Source organism: Hibiscus syriacus, unplaced genomic scaffold (genome assembly GCF_006381635.1).
Source record: "Hibiscus syriacus cultivar Baekdansim isolate YM2019G1 unplaced genomic scaffold, ASM638163v2 tig00110610_pilon, whole genome shotgun sequence".
NCBI classification, from domain to species: Eukaryota; Viridiplantae; Streptophyta; class Magnoliopsida; order Malvales; family Malvaceae; genus Hibiscus; species Hibiscus syriacus.
The window spans coordinates 8,956,465-8,972,694 of NW_024062800.1; the positions used below are offsets into that span (position 1 = coordinate 8,956,465).

Below are 16,230 nucleotides of genomic sequence, written 5' to 3' on the forward strand. Positions count from 1 at the left end.
GAGCAAAAGAAGGTTAGGCTTGCTACTATGGAATTCGTGGACTATGCCTTAGTTTGGTGGGACCAATTGGTGAGTTCAAGAAGACGAAATGGTGAATGCCCCATCACAACATGGGATGAAATGAAGGCCATTATAAGGAAAAGGTTTGTTCCTACTCACTATCACCGAGATCTTTATCATAAATTACAAAATTTGAAACAAGGAAGCAAGAACGTTGAAGATTATTTCAAAGAAATGGAAATTGCCATGATCCGAGCCAATGTGGATGAAGATAGAGAAGCAACAATGGCAAGATTCTTATATGGCCTAAATATTGATATTGCTAACCTTGTTGAACTTCAGCATTATGTAGAGATTGAAGAAATGGTGCATGTGGCCATAAAAATTGAAAGACAACTCAAAAGGAAATCCTACACTAGGAGCAGTCCAAATTCGGCCACCAAATGGAAGCAATAACCTATTACTTTCCGAAAGAAAACTCCAGTCCAAACAAAGGATCGTACAGAGGTACCTAAAACTACACAAGTGGGCGAATCTAGCAAGGGTAAAGAAAAGCAAACCAACACTTTTGAAAGATCAAGAGACATCAAATGTTTCAAGTGTTTTGGAAAAGGACATATTGCTAGTCAATGTCCCAACCGAAATACCATGATGGTGCTTGACAATGGAGATATTGTATTAGATTCTGATGAGCCGATTTTTGACGAGGAACCTGAAACAATACAAGAAGAAGAAATGGAAGAAAATGCAGATCATGGTGAGATGTTTGTTTCAAAGAGGTGCCTACAATCACAAACATCCCAAGATGATATTCAGAGAAACAATATCTTTCATACAAGGTGCCATGTCAAGGATACGATTTGCACAATGATCATCGATGGAGGAAGTTGCACAAACGTAGCCAGCAGTCTTATGGTTGAAAAACTTGGATTGGCAACGTCAAAACATCCTACTCCATATAAACTCCAATGGCTCAATGAAGGAGGTGAGTTAAATGTTACCAAACAGGTTCTAATTCCTTTCTCAGTTGGTAGGTACAAGGACGAGGTGCTTTTTGACATTGTCCCTATGCATTCTAGCCACATCTTACTTGGGAGACCATGGCAGTATGACAAAAGGGCCATTCATGATTGTTTTCACAATCAATACACTTTTAAGCATGATGGACGCAAGGTGACCTTGATGCCTTTAACGCCAAAAGAAGTACAACAAGATCAATTGCATATGCGAAAGAGTGTACAAGCATGGCGCAAAGACAAAACTCCGACCAAAAATGAAGAGGAACTAAACAAGAAACCAAACTTCTTCATAGAAATACATGATGGTTCAATGCTGGAAAATGAAGGGTCACCTACGAAAAGTGGTGATGTTTGGGAATTAAAGTCACAACTCTTCGCCAATGATTTTAATCTACAAAAGGTAAGTACCCCTTCATATGAAACCTTTTCTCTCCTCACTTTTCAGGACAAATCACGTGAAAGGTCACTTCCAAAAGGGATATCCCTAGATAAAGATCATTCCCAAAAGGTACTTGTTGGTAAATCATATTCCAAAGAAAGGCCTAAAGGGAAATCTTACAAAAGGGTATCTAATGGAAGAACATAAACGTTCAAAGGATACTTTCTTTTAGCAAAGAGGCGTGAAGCTATGCAAGGATAGAATAAACTCGATTTGAGGACAAATTGTCCTAAAGAAGGGGATGATGCAAGCACGTTTTCAACTATAAAGGGAGTACTCTTGAACATCCTTTTAATGCATTTACTTTATAATAACCTTATAATATATACTATTGTATTACATATCATGCTAAGGATATTAGTTATGAAGTTAAAGAATAACTTAGTATGAATACATCTTACACATTGTTATTTTAATATTTTAAGCATGTTAGGATAGCTATATAATTATATTATGCATGATTATAACATATACATCAAGGCAGCATACTTATAATGCATTTCGTTAGTTCATATGCATTCATATTAACTCTTAAGCCTCATGCATAATCTTACACATATTAGGAGATGATATAATTAGCTCATGACATTCAAACTTAGCTCACTAGGCCTGTAAATAAACTGAACGTTCAGCGAACTGTTCATGAACCGTGCGGCGGGAAGTTCATTTATGTGCGTTTATTTATTAAATGAACGAACATGAACAATATTTTGTGTTCGTTTAATTAAATGAACGAACATGAACATATGTCTCGTTCGTTCATTTACGTTCGTGAACGTTCAGTTATGTTCGTTCGTTTATGTTTGTTCGGTTATGCTCGTTTATGTTCATTCATTTATGTTTAACCAATCTTCTTAAATCAATTTTGGTGACCAGTTTGTAAGTATCTTAAAAATATTAATTAATCTGATATTTTGATGACCAACTCCATAATTAACCCAATTTTATTTGGAAAACTCAATAATATTAACATGGTTTAGTTCTTTTAGAATGATCCATAAGCTGCATACCCAACACCGTCAACATCCACTGCGCTGAAACCCTATATGACTGCGCCACCAGCTGGTTATCCGATGAGCAAAGAAGAGTCCCAGAAACCGGTTGCTTTTGAAACCAAATCCAAAGGTGATGGATTCCAGAAGGGATGTTAAGTATTAAACACCGTTTCTTCTACTCAAATAATCTTATTTTCTTTCATATATAATGGAGTATTCGAATTTACAAGTAAATACTGATCAACCAGCAACTCAAGTCAGCTTACTTTGAACTCAAGAACCCAATAATGGTGAGGCCTTATTCCATAGGTTGAGAAGTTCTTTAACGCGTTTCATCAAACAAATTTTGTGTGCCATCTGGATATGGAAGTTTAGCCAGCCGAGAAAGAATGGTTTTTGATGTATGAGTTGGTGTGAACAATAAACCAACCTACTTCTCTCATCTCCCAATTTTCAACTTCTACATAGCATGAAGCTAAGGACATGTTTGTTTGATCCCAAGGATTAAGGTCGGCAATCACATGAAACACAATCTGTGTTCATCTCGACTGTTGTTGAAGGAGAGAGGAAGAAAGAAAGTGGAGGAACGTTATGCAATCCCACATCAATAGCAAACAAGCAGCTCGGGGTTGGTAACTTATATAAAAGAAGATGGGGGAGAATATGTTTAAGCATCTTTGTGCTTGGGGTAATGTCGAGCTTGAATCGAGCTCAAAATCGAGATTGAATCGAGATTGAATCGAGCTCGAGTCTCGAGTTTTAATCGAGCTCTTAAATTTTTTTGAGTTCGAGCCTTTTCGAGTTCGAGTCGAGTTTCAATATTATATTTTGAGTTCAAATAGAGCTTGATAATTTTAAGCTCGCGAGTTTTCGAGTCGAGTTAACTTTGAAAGTTTTCGAGCTCGAGTCGAGCTCAGCAATACGCAAGCTCGACTCGGCTCGTTTACACCCCTAAGTAGGGTCTCCAATGTTTATGTCCGTTTATGTTCGTGTTCATTTATGTTCGTGTTTGTTTATATTCGTGTTCGTTTATGTTCGTTTATTTATTAAATGAACGAACATGAACAAGTTATATTCCTTAATAAACGAACATGAACAAATTTTTTTTTGTTCATTTATGTTCATTTATTTTTTAAATGAACGAACATGAACATACCTCCGTTCGTGTACGTTCGGTTCGTTTACAGGCCTATAGCTCACATTACCATAATCAAACATGACAGCAAGGTAATTAGCTCATATTAGCTCAATACCATGGAATTACCTTGTTTCCTTGCACATGTACGTACATTGGAGCATAATGAATGTTGAGGTAGCTTGGTGAATGATTTGGACGTCATATACAGCTCACAAATAGCTTACAAAGTAAAAGGCAGCTCATGGAACACTAAGGGAAGCTCGATTCAGCTGGAGGAGCTTAAGGCTAGCTAAACTTAGCTAGTTGGACTATTTGGAGCTGAGTTGCCAAAAGTGATGTCAGAGGTAGCTGAATGAAGCTGAAAATAATGTTAAGTAGCTCACAAGGACTTAGCTAGGAAGCTTGTTCACAAACAGCCCATGTTTGCTAGCTAGCTCCATAACTCAATCTAGCTTGGAGGAGACACATGCACGCCCAAGAGAGAGAACATGACCAGCCATCATCCCATGCACAAGGCTGTACCATAAGGCTCCCTAGAACACCCATGTGGGTTCCATATGACCAGCCCCCATGTGCCGTGCATATGATCTCATTTAGGCACCAAGATGAAAAGCCATTTAACCATTCGGCCAAGCATAATCTCCTCTCCCATTTGGCGCCAATTTGAAGGGATACAAGTGTTATTCGGCCAAGGATCATTTCCCTCCATCAAGGGCTGAACCATCATCTCTTTTAGCATTTAAATTATGTCTTTATAGGGAGATACATGGGCTGGCCGAACCATTATGTCTCTATTCCACCATGCCCTCCATTTCCTATAAATAGGAAAGCATTCATCATTTGTAATCAGACTATTTTTATTAATCAAAGTGAGATTATTCTCTTCCTTTAAATCATGGTGACTTTTTATCGACTTATCAAGTATAATTTGTACTTGTAGCATCAACCCTCTTCTTTCATCTTGATACTTCTGGTTCCTAGTTCATATAACTAGTGGGTCAAAGTACTTAGCACTACCCCTTGAAGAAACAATATAAAGATTGGGTCTTTGCTCTCTATATCATTGGTTCTTCTTTGAGCGTTCTTCAAGATACTATCATCACAACCATCCTTTTGTTTCATTGCCATAACCATAACCATTTAAATCATCTTCCACTTCCATCTCTCATTTATTAAATAGCCTACCTAATCAATACACTTACCACCCTTATCCATTATGTTTTGAGCCATTCACTTGTGCAAGTTGTTTTGCCTCCTTCCTAGATCCACAATCAAACGAGAATGTAGAATTACCTTACATCACATGTGCGTGATTTGGAACAAAACAACACCCATGTGCGTGCCAGCACACCATGTGCAACTTGTGTGATTCCACTTAAGCATCAACTTCAAGAAGAACAATTGCATTTCGGCCATGATACATGCCTCCTACATTTCCACCGAAACAACACCTATTATTTCATATTAATTATGTGTTAAATCATGTCTTTAGGAAGGAGCAAGGCTGGCACATTACAAGCTGTTATCAATCAGCCAATACACTTTCAAACCTTTAAATAAGCTTTGTTATTTCATTTGTAATCAGAATTTTATGAATTAAAACATTGTGAGGTTTTCTCTCAAATTGGTTCTTCTTAGAACTATTTTCTTAACATTTCAAGTCTGATCTTGTTGTGTTAATTTTCTGATACTCCGGGTTCTTAGATTACTATCTAACGGGTCCAAGTCCTTGAACATTGAACGTATAAGGTTCGTGTTTATACTCTTTAGTATAAGTTCTTCCTTGTTCCTTATTGTTGTCTAAATTTCCAGATTTGTATTTCACCATTATTATTTTCACCAAGTATTTATCTTTCATTTTTGCCTTTCTAAAAATTCCAGCATCTTAATTCTTTATTTCTTTATCCTTTCTTCATCCTTTTCTTATACATTTCGTTAATCACCTTAATCATACAACCCCACCATCACCCTTACTTCCAAGTAAGTTTGCTGCAGAGGAATTGTTTACTTCATTCTAGATCCTGTACAATCGAAGAGGTCCTCAATCGACGGGCTGACTCTAATCAACACCTTAAGCATTCTACACCAACCATGTGAGTGCCTCATGACCAGCCCACACATGTGCCATACGTGTAGATGAATTGGGCACCAAAGTGAAGAGGTTTCTCCCTATTCGGCCAAATGCAAGGCATTGCTTCAAAGTTGGCGCCAAGATGAACCATAAGAAGACCATTCGACCAAGGACATTTCCTTTCATCCAAACATCATACATTTTCAATTTAAATTATGTACTTTTCCGAAAAAGCATGCATCTATTCGGCCAAGGCTATGCAAATCTATAAATAGGCTTTGGCATTCATTTATAGAACTCAACCCTTTGATAAATTAAAACTCTTGTGACATTATTCTGTCTTCAAGTTCTTTTTAGAACTATATCGATTAAGCAAGCTTTTCTAAAGTTTGTGGCGTCAATCCCTTCCTTGATACTTCTGGTTCCTAGTTCATATAACTAGTGGGTCAAATTCCTTGCTACCATCCCTTATAAAACTTATAAGAAACGGGTCTTTGTTCTTTATAACATTGGTTCCTTCTTAGTTTTATAAGATACTATTTCCATCACCATCTTTCCATCACCATCAATCCTTAAACATAGTTCATCACCTTCACGCCAAACTCTATCACCATTCTATTACTATTTTCATTTCTTCATCCTTGAATCATCCTTCAATCATCCTTTAATCATTAACAAGGCATACGTCCAGCAACATTATTTGGTGGCCGAATTCATCAACACTTGAAGGATAATTATTCAACTCTTCCGCATCATACTTTGATACATTTCTTTCCATTTCCTTTCTTATCATTTCCATTTTTCTTCCATTTCTTATTTCACATTTCCATTTTAATCATTTCTTTTTTAATTTTGCAGATTACTTAACAATTCAAAGTGTAGCATTTGGTGTCTCTCCTAGATCGGGAAACAAGAAGGTTGCCAAATTCTCCATTATTGAAGAATCCTGGTTAGCCTTAAATCAAGCGGTAATCAGAGCTTTTGATATAAGGTAATTCTACCTTCTCGTTTGATTGTGGATCTAGGAAGGAAGCAAAATAACCTGCAAAATGAATAGCTCAAAAATAGAAAGGTCAAGACGGTAAACGTAAGGGTGAATAGGTGGGCTGTTTAATAATTAAGAGATGGAAGCGGAAGTTGATGGATATGGCTATGGGTTTGGTTATCGAAACAATGATATGGATGAGAGGATAGTATCTTAAAGAAGGCTTAAAGATGAACCAATGCTATAGAGAGCAGAGACCCAGACTTTATATTGCTTCTTTAAGGGGTGGTTTAAAAGTACTTTGACCCACTAGTTATAAAGAACTAGGAACCAAAAGTATCAAGGTGAAAAGAAGGGGTTGATGCCACAAGTATAAAATACTTGATAAGTCGATAAAAAGTCACAAGGACTTAAGAAAGATAGGACAATATATGAATATTCAAGCTTAGTTTAGAATGTAAAAACATGCTTATAACACATATAAAGCATGAATGAGTAAATAAATAATAAAATATGGAAGAACTCCCTGAGAATCATCTTGGAAGAACATTAAAGTTGTGAACATGTTTTGTTTGAACTTGGTGGTTGGTAGGATCACATCATTCCTCCTTCTTTAAGGCGATTTGTCCTCAAATTGATGCTTGGTACATAAGGGAACAACTTTGATATTCGTTTGAATGGAAAGTTTTTTATTCTCATCTTACACCATTTTCTTTGCTCAAAATGCTTCACATGTTCAAGTCTTTTGTTTTGAATCAACAACCTGAAAAATAAAACAAAGTTAAAAGTAGATAACTTAGAATCAAAGAAAAGGAAATGATTAAATTCATGAATGAATGATTTTGGACTCTTAATGTTCTCCATGGTTATGTTCATTGAATCTTCCCTTTCATAAGGTTCATTCGATCTTGAGTATGAGGTGAATGTACTTTGAAGGTTAATAAATGTGTTCTTTATACTTTCAAGTGACACATCTTTTGGAATTTCAAAAGAAATGATGTTTGAATAATCTTGAATGTCCCTTGGAATAACCTGCAAATTCAAAGAATGAATAGACAAAAAAAATTGATTAGTATAAAACAAAACTTCCTTCTCCTCACATTCTTTTCTTTCATGCTCATGTTTTTCAACACACTCATCTTCACTCTCAATGCTCTTACTCTCATTTTCAATTACTCCAATGGCTTTCTCATGCAAAATCACACTCTCATTTATGCATGTTCAACTCCACCATATCTTTTAACCACAACCTCACTTGGAATCTTTTCATTTTCTCTTCTACACGCACTTCCCCCTTTGCTCCCAAATTCAATCTTTTCAACTTTCTCATTTTCGACTCCAACGTTTCTCACAATAATTTCCTCATTTTCATTCTTATCTTCCTCCACTGTACTTTGTTTCTCACGTGAAACTTCTCTTTCAAATTTCTTCATGGCTTTAGTTTTCTTCCATTCCTCTATACGTGATTTGACGATAACTTGGCATTCATGGACTTGATTTGGACACATTGGAACCAACGCGATCTTTCTCCCTTGGTGTTTGAATGAATATTTGTTGGAGAACCCATCATACAATGCTCGTTTATCAAACTGCCAAGGACGTCCGAGGAGAAGATGGCTTGAATTCATGGAAACAACATCACACAAGACCTCATCTTCATATCTCCTAATTGAAAATGACATAAGTACTTGCTCTATGACTTCTAACTCTTCATCTTTATTTAATCCTTGCAAAACATATGGACTGGGATGTTTGGATGTTATAAGCCCCAACTTCTCAACCATGTATGTGCTTGCAAGATTTGCACAACTTCCACCATCAATGGCTACAAGGCATACTTTATCATTCACATGAAAACGAGTATGAAATGGATTCCTCATTTGCTGTTCGTATTCCATTCGAAAGATGGGAGAATTGTTAGTGAAAAATTAATAGTTGAATAAGATGAAAGGACCTTACCAATAATCACTCACAAATCCTCACGATCACTCAAAAAAAATGATGATGCTCCACTCAACGCTCGTGTTTGTACTTGGGAATATAAATTGCCTTTTGCAATTCCCCTTCTGATCTCACACACTCAATTAGCCTTTTACCACTCTTTCTTCTCTTGTAAAGTTCTTAAAAAACTAACTCGAGACCTTTCAAGTGCTATGGACGTGGGCTGAAAAATTTGTTAGTGTAGAGGAAAAAAATAGAAAGGTAGAAAGATTAAATAATGAAGGGTGGTCTTATAAAAGGAAGAAAAATAAAGAAAGGTTCACTTACTATGCAAAGATACTCACCACCTTCCTAGAAGAAACAATCAAAGGTCTTGAAGACTTCTTTATGATCGGTTGGAATGATGATGTTACTTGTCACCTTTGGCACTTCTTTGCATTTTTCTTTCTTTGTTTCATTTCTTTAGTTTTTCTTCACTTGGAATCCCTTGTTGATGTTTGGATTAACTTGCTGATTATTTTTTGCACTTCTCTTTTTGATTTTCTTTTTATTGAATGGTAGGATGTTGCTTTTGCTTGTTCTTGTTGCAACCCACCTTAGCTCTGATTACCATTTGATGTTGTTCAACCTAGCCTCACTTGGGTGGATGGTGAAGTCAAGGTTGTACCTTTGATTGTTTCAATCTAGGAAAGCAACAAGGATCCTGCACAAACAGGAAAGCTAAAAAATAGTTAAATGGAAGTAATGAAATGGAAAGATAAATATGGCAGCGGAAAATATATATAAGTTGGTGATATGTTTAAAGGAAATGATGAAATATGGTAATGGAAGTAGAATGAAGGTGATGGAGATGAATATGAAAAGTAGTATCTCAAAGAAGTCTCAAAGAAGAACCAATGTTAAAGAACAAAGACCCAGACTTTATATTGCTTCTTTAAGGGGTGTTAAACAAGGACTTTGACTCACTATCTATAAAGAGATAGGAACTAGAAGTATCAGGGTAACATAGATAGGGGTGACGCCACAAGCATAAGCTTGATAAGTCGATAAAGTTCACTTAAGAACTAAAGAGAGAAACTCTCACAAATATTTGATTAAACAAAGTGAATTCGTTCTTACAAATGAAATGGGAAGCTATTTATAGGCCTAAGATATGTCTAGGATGTACATACAAGATTTAATAATTGAACATTCATGGATGAATGTTCATCCTTAAATAGATACAATATACGTCCCCTATGCAAGTTCATGGACTAATAAAATAAATGAATGTTCATCCATTTAAGTGAATACATCTTCATAGCCAAATTCATCCTCTCTTGATGTGAACATGTTGGTTCATTTCCTTACATGAATTTGGAGGAATGTTTCATTGTATGTTCGGCCCCCTTCGGAATGTATGCACCAAGTGTGAACGTGACTCATAGGCTCCCTTCATGCACTTCGATTTGGTGAATGAGTTTGAAAATAATGCATCCATCTCCCTTGAATGTTAACAAGTCCTTTAGCCTCATTGTATGATTGTACACGTCATAAATGTATTCAGGAAGGTGGAAATACATCAGGTGTGAACAGGGGTCTTCATTTGGTTGTAAATCTCGTACTTATTTCCAGCCTGCATTGTCTTAATTAATCTGGGCATATATTGAGCTACCAATATTGGATTGATACGATTTAGAGTGCGTTGGAAAGATAAGAGATAGGGGAGTAAATGTTAAGAAGACTTCATCACCCAAAGATGCTTGGAACATGTCAAAAAAAATGGCGATCTCTATGAGTGACGTGAATCTGTCCATTGGATTGCCTTGAATGCACCTTGTACTAAATACAAAATGTATATAAGTTACAGTGCTCAAGGTAATGAATATGAAATAAGTAACATTCTAATGTAACACATGATGCCATGGCTAAAATAATAATGCAATTTATATGATAACATAAGTAAGGAATGTGTAACATATGCATGAAACAAGCTAATTAAAGATGTAACATGCATGGATATCATATAGGATCCAAATATAGGATAATATATGAATATTCAAGGATAGTTTAGAACGTAAAAACATGCTTATAACACATATAAAGCATAAATGAGTAAATAAATAATAAAATATGGAAGAACTCCCTTAGAATCAACTTGGAAGAACTTCAAAGTTGTGAGCATGTTTTGTTTGAACTTGGTGGTCGGTAGGATCACATCAAAAAAGATTAACCAAAAGACATTCTTCATCGGTGAAGGATATGATTTTTTCAAAGAACATCAAGGAGGACTCCAAGAGTAACACAAACGAGATGGAACAATGAGGTTGAACATTTCATTGGGAGAATCTTCTCGAGGAGAACATAATGATTCCATCCTTCCTACGTCAAGAAGGTCTTCAATGAGAAGCTACTTCAATTTGAGGACAAATCGCCTAAAAGAAGGGGAGGATGATGTGATCCTATCTAGCTCCAATTTTCTCCATGACTTGATCACACCATGGATGTTATTCAAAGCTGGTTCTAAGGGAGTTCTACCTTATTTTATCTTATATTTACTCATTTATGCATTATCTATTATTATGAGCATACATTGGCATATTATACTATACTTGAATTATCATAACATGTGCATTGAATCATTATGTCCTATGGTTTACATCATTGATTGATATTCAAGCATATAATCTATAGTTATAATAATAATATTCATTTATTATCATATGATGCATGAGTTATTATTATAATCATAGTTCACATCTTTATAATATAAGTTATTTACTTTTAATACTTAGCTTATATTATACTTTCTTTTGTAGGTGCATAGGTGACCACATGATGGGAGCTAACTTAAAGCTAGCATTGGAGTCCAAGAGCTATGGAAACTTGACTAGGACAACTTCGGGTTAGCTCAAGATCATTTTGGGACAAAGTTGCCAGCTGACCCCGAGCTCATAGCTCACTTGAGTTGGATTTTTGAGCTAGATAGAGACCTCAATTCAGCTGAAGAGTTGCACCATCATCTTCACCACACAGAGCACTACAAATATGGTCTAGGACAAATTTTGTGGATTTGTACCTTTTCGCGAAGAGTTACCATTCCGATAAGTGCCTTTTCACAAGGAGCTGCCCTAAGACTTATACACATGTCCTTCATCGATGACCAGCTCAAACACTTGGAAACTATCTTAAATGATGAAAGGTTACCTTCCACAAATGTGACCTTTCATAATTAGTTGCTGCCCAATTGATGACGCGTCATTTAGACACATGTTTGATGCCAAGTCAAGCCTAACTTGCTGCTCATCTTCACGCCATGGAGGAGTCCACACCTTAAGCATCCTACACCACCCATGTGAGTGCCTCATGACCAGTCCACACATGTGCATACGTGTGGATGAAATGGGCGCCAAAGTGAAGAGGTTTCTCCCTATTCTGCCAAAGTAAGGCATTGCTTCAAAGTTGGCACCAAGATGAACCATAAGAAGACCATTCGGCCAAGGATATTTCCTTTCACCCGAACATCATGCATTTTCAATTTAAATTATGTACTTCGCCAAAAAGGCATGCATATATTCGACGAAGCTTACACAAATCTATAAATAGGCTTTGGCATTCATTTGTAAATCTCAACCCTTTGATAAATTAAAAATCTTATGAGATTATTCTCTCTTCAAGTTCTTTTTAGAACTATATCGATTAAGCAAGCTTTTCTAAAGTTTGTGGTGTCAATCCCTTCCTTGATACTTCTGGTTCCTAGTTCATATAACTAGTGGGTCAAATTGATGTGAGCACACCAATGCCATCTTCAAAGGATATGGAAGTTGATACAAGCACGTTTTCAACTATAAAGGGAGTATTCTTGAACATCTTTATAATGCATTCACTTTATACTAGCTTTATAATATATACTATTATAATACATATCATTCTAAGGATATCAGTTATGAAGTTAAAGAATAATTAAGCATGTTAGGATAGCTTTATAAACATATTAAGCATAATTATTATTTATACATCAAGGCAACATACTTATAATGCATTTCGTTAGTTCATATGCATTCATATTAACTCTTAAGCCTCATGCATAATCTTACACATATTATGAGATGATATAATTAGCTCATGGCCTTCAAACTTAGGTCACATTACCATAATCAAACATGGAAGCAAGGTATTTAGCTCGTCTTAGCTCAATATCATGGACTTACCTTGTTTCCTTGCACATGTAGGTACATTGGAGCATGATGCACGTTGAGGTAGCTTGGTGAATGATTTGGACGTCATATGCAGCTCACAAGCAGCTTACAAAGTACAAGGCAGCTCATGGAACACTAAGGGAAGCTCGATTCAGCTGGAGGAGCTTAAGGCTAGCTAAACTTAGCTAGTTGGACTATTTGGAGCTGAGTTGCCAAAAGTGATGTCAAAGGTAGCTGAATGTAGCTGAACATAATGTTGAGGAGCTCATAAGGACTTAGCTAGGAAGCTTTTTCACAAACAGCCCATGTTTGCTAGCTAGCTCCACAACTCAAGCTAGCTTGAAGGAGACACATGCACGCCCAAGAGAGAGAGAGAGCATGACAAGCCATCATTCCATGCACAAGGCTGCACCACAAGGCTTCCTAGAACACCCATGTGCCTTGCATATGACCAGCCCCCATGTGCCTTGCATGTGGATCATTTAGGCGCCAAGATGAAGAGTTCTCTCCCTATTCGGCCAAGCCATGTGTTTTGCATGTGATCAGCCCCCATGTGCCTTGCATATGGTTCATTTAGGCGCTAACTTGAAGGGTTTCAAGAGCTATTCGGCCATGAGACATACCCCTACACTTCAACTGAACCAGCACCTATTTATTCAAGTTATTTATGAATTAAATTGTCATTTTATGAAGGAACAAGGCTGGCTGAATCTCCTTGTAATTATTCGTCCATGTCTCTCCATTTCCTATAAATAGGAAAGCATTCATGATTTGTAATCAGACCTTTTGTTTAATTAAAAAGTGAGATTATTCTCTTCTTTAAGTCCTGGTGACTTTATCGATTTATCAAGTATAATTTATACTTGTGGCGTCAACCCCTTTCTTTTTATCTTGATACTTCTGGTTCCTAGTTCTTTATAACTAGTGGGTCAAAGTACTTCATACCACCCCTTAAAGAAGCAATATAAAGTATGGGTCATTGCTCTATATAGCATTGGTTCTTCTTTGAGTCTTCTTTAAGATACTATCCTCGCAACCATCCATTTGTTTCATAAACCATAACCATAGCCATATCAACCATCTTCCGCTTCCATCTCTCAATTAAATAGTCCACCTAATCACCCATACATTTACCACCCTTAACCATTATGTTTTGAGCCATTCACTTTGCAGGTTGTTTTGCTTCCTTCCTAGATCCACAATCAATTATTAAGGCATCAGAAGAGTCTTACATCAAGCGGTAATCAGAGCTTTGGTGGAAGAAGCAACGTGCAACAACAACAAAAAGAAAAATACAAAAAAAAAAGTGCAAGTGAAGTGCAAAGTCAAAGACAAAGAAAATCAGAAAAGAAATTGAAGCACTCCAAAAGAAAGAAAGAAATTCAACATTCAAAAAGAAGAAAAACAAAGAAAAGAAAAGAAAAGAAAATAAAGAAAGTTGAAGCACTCATTAACAATTCTCATCACCAAGCAAGTCAAGTAAGCCGTTTAAATTGATTGTGGTGATAGAAGGTTGTGAAGTGACTTGTGTAAGTAACCCTTTTGTTTCTCTTCTTTCTATTTCTAAGCCACCCTTTCATTATATTTATTTTTCCCTTCCTACTAACTCTTTTGCAGCCGACGCCAAACAAGTAAAATTTACTTGATATAGTCTTGAGTAAAGTTCTCTAGAACTTGAGACAAGAGAATCGAGAGGAAAAAGGCTGGAAAGTGTGTGAGATCAGAAGAGGACAAGTAAAAGCCATTAAAGTCCTAGAGTGAAAACACGAGTTGATTGAGTGACATCAATTTTTCTTGGAGTGACTCGTGAGGCTTTGTGAGAGTATATTCTGGTAAGGTCTTTTACAAATCTTTTTCTTTTCTTATTTGCTAACCATGTCTCGGAGTTCAGGACGATCACCAGAAAGAGAAGCCCCTAACTTGCAAACCCAAGCCATTATGCATGAAATGGCAAGATTACTGAAATTAGAATTGGAGCCTTTGCAAGATCATATGGATCAATTAGAAGCATCCTTAGGCAACCGGAGAGTAAACCGCCCTAGAATGGAAGAAGAATTAGAAGAGGAGGAGGCTGAAGTAACATCAGTAGCAAGAAGAGATGTTCATAGAAATCAGAATGACAACTTCAACAACATTAAAGTGACCATTCCTCCATTTCAAGGATGAACAGATCCTGAAGCCTATCTAGACTGGGTAATCAAAATCGAACACATTTTCGAATGTCAAAATTATACGGAACAAAAGAAGGTCAGGCTTACTGCTATGGAATTCGTGGATTATGCCTTAGTTTGGTGGGATCAATTGGTAAGTTCAAGAATATGAAATGGTGAACGCCCCATCACTACATGGGAAGAAATGAAATCCATTATGAGGAAAAGGTTCGTGCCTACTCACTATCACCGAGATCTTTATCATAAACTACAAAACTTGAAACAAGGAAGCAAGAGCGTTGAAGATTATTTCAAAGAAATGGAGATAGCTATGATCCGAGCCAATGTGGATGAAGATAGAGAAGCAACAATGGCAAGGTTCTTATCTGGCCTAAATATTGATATTGCTTACCTTGTTGAACTTCAGCATTATGTAGAGATTGAAGAGATGGTGCATGTAGAACTGAAAATTGAACGACAACTTAAGAGGAAAACCTACAATCAGAGCAGTCCAAATTCGACCACCAAATAGAAGCAAGAGCCTATTACCTTCCGAAAACAAACTCCAGTCCAATCAAAGGATCATACAGAGGTACCCAAAATTATACAAATGGGCAAATCTAGCAAGGGTAAAGAAAAGTAAACCAGCACTTTCGAGAGATCAAGAGATATCAAATGTTTCAAGTGTTTTTGAAAAGGGCATGTTGCTAGTCAATGTCCCAACCGAAATGCCATGATGTTGCTTGACAATGGAGATATTGTATCTGATGTAAGGCTAACCAGGCTTCTTCAATAATGGAGAAGATGGCAACCTTGTTATTTCCCGATCTAGGAGAGACACCAAATACTACGCCTTGAATTGAAAAGTAATCTTCACAAAAGAAGAATAAGTGGTTACGTAAATAATTAAGAAAGGAAATGGAAAGAATTGAAATGGATAGAATAGTTATCAAAGAAGGGCTGCGGAAGTGTTGTAGAATGATCCATCAAGTGATGATGGATTCAGCATCCAATGGTGGTAAATGGACGAATGCCTTGTTGATGATGAAGGATGATTATATGGGTGTGAAAGGATATGGATAATGGTGATGGAAATATTAATGGAATGGAGTTGGCGTGATAGTGATGATGGAAGGTGGTAATGAATAGATAGTATCTTATAAGAGTAAGAAGGAACCAATGCTATAAAGGATCAAAGACCCGTTTCTTATAAGTCGTTATAAGGGATGGTATTAAGGACTTTGACCCTCTATCTATAGGAGATAGGAACCAGAAGTATCAAGGGAAGGAATGACGCCACAAACTTTAAAAAGC

General features: G+C 36.6%; 1 long non-coding RNA gene across 1 annotated transcript; it reads left to right on the forward strand.

Moving 5' to 3' along the window:
- Positions 1–2,513: 2,513 nt before the first annotated feature.
- On the forward strand, positions 2,514–15,920 carry LOC120135647. Its single transcript, XR_005517281.1, has 3 exons — positions 2,514–2,583; positions 10,292–10,295; positions 15,908–15,920. It is a non-coding gene; the product is annotated as an uncharacterized LOC120135647 (long non-coding RNA).
- The last annotated feature ends 310 nt before the right edge of the window (positions 15,921–16,230 follow it).